We start from the raw sequence: 4,374 nt of genomic DNA on the forward strand, positions 1-4,374 counted from the left end.
GATCTCCTTTTCATAAATTTTCCCATCATATTCCTTCTCAGTCCTTGACCATCTGTGTAAACAATTAGCTACTGATTAAGAATAAATGTATATCCATACTTCTTTCCATCTCTCCTTCAAATGGATAATCAGATATATTACTCAAAAGTTCTTTCCCAAGGGAGTATTTCCTTTACTTGTCCTCTATTTGGGATTATAATGTTCCAGGTTTCACTTCTGACTAGTGTCAGCATATCATGTGGAGCAATCTTAATACTAGGCTCATACTTTTCTTCCCTCAGTCAATTATTATAAAGAATGCCCCCCCAAAAGGGCATTCTTTATAATAGTCTTATAGACTTGCAATTTCCTGCTCAACAAAGCCAGTCAACGTGATATAATCAATACAATGGATTGACATGATTTCCTGAGGGATAGTAAGACTCAAGTGTCTAGTAGTTCAGGATGTGCAGAGAGCATGAGAAATCACATAGCTCAGAGGTAAGACAGTATACTGCTGTCCTTTCCAAGTGAAAACAAATGGCTTCAGGCAGTCTTTACTCATCATTACAGAAGAAAGGAGCATTCAGTAGATAGATAGCGATATGCCAGCCCAAGGTACATGTTCATTTACTCTCGAAGACAGTCCATGGACAACAGCTATAATTAAGAACAGCCCCTGATTAAGTTTCATAATCCAAGTATCATTCTCCAAGATCAACAGTTGTTATAGAAATGCTTATATTCTTTATCTTTTATATGTTTGAGATTAATATTTAAAACTGCCCCCAAGATATCCAGGACTAAATGTGGATTTTGAAACTAAGAAAAGTCATTTGTTTCTTGAAAAAGCCTAGATTTTAAGACTTGTCTCACCATAGATTCTGAAGATCAACTCTGAGGCTCAAAGTAGAATGGTAACCTTTTTGTTCTAGAATTCTATTTTCTTTTATTCCCTAAGATTTGTCTCTTGCCAAAAAAGATTGGGTTATAGACAGGGAAGATCCAGAAGGTAGTAGAAATGCTCCCATTAAAATCACTTCCTCAGAAAAGCTTTTTCAAATATCCACTTCTCCCACTCCAAGACTTCGTTAAATCCTCTTTGAGAGACCCTCAGTTCTCTTCCACTGTACTCTTCATACTTTTAATTATTTTTAGTTACTTCTAAATACATATATGTCTTTCTCATCTCATATTTTAAACTCACTTTATGAAACCTTTGTGCTTAATTAAACAGCAATATATATATATATGCGTGGATACTGTATAAATATGTGTGAAGATGCACCACGGATTATGCAACATTTTCTGCCAATCTGTGTGAGATTAAGGGTAGTCCTGAGTTCTGGTCCACTTCTCATACTACTCTTCTAACTTTTTTATATAAATGATTATATAAATGAAAGATTAAATTTCCTCAAAGGTAAAAATACCCAACCACCCCAACCACATGGTATTCCATCTTCTACCTTTAGCAATGGAGACTCTTTACAAAGCAAGGCACAGGGAAGTGAGTCCAAACAGAAAGCAACCATCTTGCTGGATGGAGAAAGATACCAGACTGTGGGAGTGCTGAAGTGGCTGGAAATTGTAGGATAGAGTAAGAACTGTATAGAGGGGGGAGCTCCGGAAATATGCATGGGGTCCCCTTGAGTCTTTGGCTGCATATTAAGCTCTATATGCATAGAGATAAATTCTATGAAGCCTGGTAGAGAGTAACTGGGGGACTCTGAGCTACACAGAGTTTAGAGTTTGCCAATGCTGAGAGTTGTTAGAATTCTGACCAGCAGGAGAGGAGAGAGTTGCTGAATACCAAAGCATTTAGCTGAGACCTCAGGAAAACTACATCTTAACTGTGGCTACTACAGACTGTGCTAACACAACCTAAACCCAAGCTCCAATAGGATCACGCTGACTCACCAGCAAATTAACTGCCTGCTTTAAAAAAATACTCATCACTATTTAAAGGATATAAAAATTAATAATATAGTTACTTGTATTACACATCTAGCATACAATAAAAAATTAATACACATTGAAAGAAGCAAAAAAATGTAACATATGATTTGGAGAATAAGCTATAGAAACATATCCCAAGATGCCAGAGATGTTGGCATTAGCAGGAAAGGACTCTGAAACAACTATTATAAAAGTCTTCAATAATTCAAAGGAAAATATTAGGCATAATGAGCAAATAGATGGGGAATCTCAGCAGAAAAGAACAGGATACTATAAAAGAAGAATAAATGGATATTCTAGAATTGAAATATATAATATCCAAAATAAAATTTTCACTGAATGGGCTTAATAGCATATTGGACACTGCAGGAGAAAAAATTGATACTCTGGGCCACAATGTCATGGAGCATGAATTGGTACCCAAATGAATAGGTCAAATAAAGACACTGAATTGACCCCATCAAAACCTAATCTGAGGAATTAGAGCCTCTAAGATCAGTTTTCTCAATCTTAGCACTATTGGCATCTTGGACCAGATAATTTTTTGTTGTAGGGAAATGTCTTATGCATTTTTAGGATGTTTAGTGGCATCTGTGGCTTCTCCTCAGTTGTACTCCCTTCACAGTTGCAGAAACTGCAATGTCCCCAGACATTGCCAAATGCCGTCTGGGAGAAAATTGCCCCCTAATTGAAACTATAGCTCTAAGTGAATGAAAAGAAATAGAACACTAGATTTCAGGCTACTCCAAAGATTACTCTTGTTATCTGAACACATAGCACTCTGTTCACACATAAACAACTTAAAATCACTGTTGACTTCTGTTTCCCCTGCTAGAATACAAATTCCAGGAAGATAAAATAATATGAGTCTTATGTCCTATTGCATATCTAAGCTGGTGCCCCTTGCACTTTGAATGAATCAATGAAATGATAAATGAATACTGAGTTTTAGTTCTGATTTTCTTGGGACTCAGAGTGACTGTACAATGCTGAGATAGTTTCCCTTTTATGTATCACCTTTCAATACACCCCTGCATATTGGGGCACCTGGGTGGCTCAGTTGGTTAAGCACCCAACTCTTGATTTCTGCTCAAGTCATGATCTCAGGGTCATGATCTCAGGGTTGTGAGATCGAGCCCCGAATAGGGCTCTGTGCTCAGCCAGGAGTCTGCTTGAGATTCTTTCCCTCTGCCCTTCCCCCTTCAGTTTATGGCCAATCTTATTGATCTGTACCTAAATTCACCTCCCTTCTCCTATATTATTTTTAAGCAAGTCCCAGACATATTATCATTTCACCCTTAAATAATTGAATACATAGCTCTAAAAAACTATTTTTAAACAAAACCAAAATACTCTTTTCACATCTTAAAAAGTCAACATAATTCCTTAATTTCATTAAACATCCAGTGTTCAAATTTCCAGTAGTCTCAGGCGTCATAAGTGACTTTTATTTTTACAGTTCATTTGATTGATTTGGGATTGAAATGAGAGTCATACATAGCAATTGGTTATTCTGTTTTTATTTTATTTTAATTTTTTTTAGGGAGGGCGGGGGCAGGGTGAGAGAAGAGAGAACCTTAAGCAGGCTCCATGCCCAGTGGGGAGCCCTATGCAGGGCTGGATCTCACCACCCAGAGATCATGACCTGAGCTGAAATCCAGAATTGAACGCTTAACAGACTGAGCCACCCAGGCACCCCAGTTATTCTGTTTTTAAAATCTCTTTCAAATGATAGGTTTTCTTGTTCTCCCTGTCCTGGTCTCCTCCTCCTCCTTTTGCCCTGCCCTTCTTCCTCCCCTTTCTCTTCTTCCTCTTCCTCTCCCTCTCCCTCTTCCTATTTTATTCATCAAAGAAATTGGGTTCCTTGTCCTATAGAGGTTTGTTCCAAACTCTCGTTTTTGCTGAAATTTTAAAGATGCAAATCTTATTCAGAGATTTGTGTAAAAAAAAAAAAAAAATACATTTGTGGAATGTCTCACCTACTCCAGATTTGGTTCACATTTAACTGAAAAATTACATTTCTATGGTGGGTTATCAAAAGACATCACCAAATTTGTTACTGTGATTTGAGGGATCTCCATCAGGGGGGTCTGAACTTTTAGATTGTTTACACGCAAAATGTCTATATTATTGTTATCAAGAAGGACAGAGTTAAATCAAACTGAAGGTCTGTTCTTCCTTTCGTGATAGATTTCTAGTTCCACTTAGGAACTAGATACGTGATGTTTTCTCTCCCCACTCCCACCTTTGTGCCCATGAGCAACATTTGTTTGTTTGACAGCAAAAGATTAGCCCTGGAGACTTGTATTGACAGAAATTTATTTCATCTTTATTTAGTAACTTGATCTCCATAAGACCAATAGCAATATGATTTCATTTGATACCAATGTCACCTCAAACTTGAACAGACAATATACATGGGTATTTGTAATAACT

This window comes from Halichoerus grypus, chromosome 12 (genome assembly GCF_964656455.1).
Source record: "Halichoerus grypus chromosome 12, mHalGry1.hap1.1, whole genome shotgun sequence".
Lineage (NCBI taxonomy): Eukaryota > Metazoa > Chordata > Mammalia > Carnivora > Phocidae > Halichoerus > Halichoerus grypus.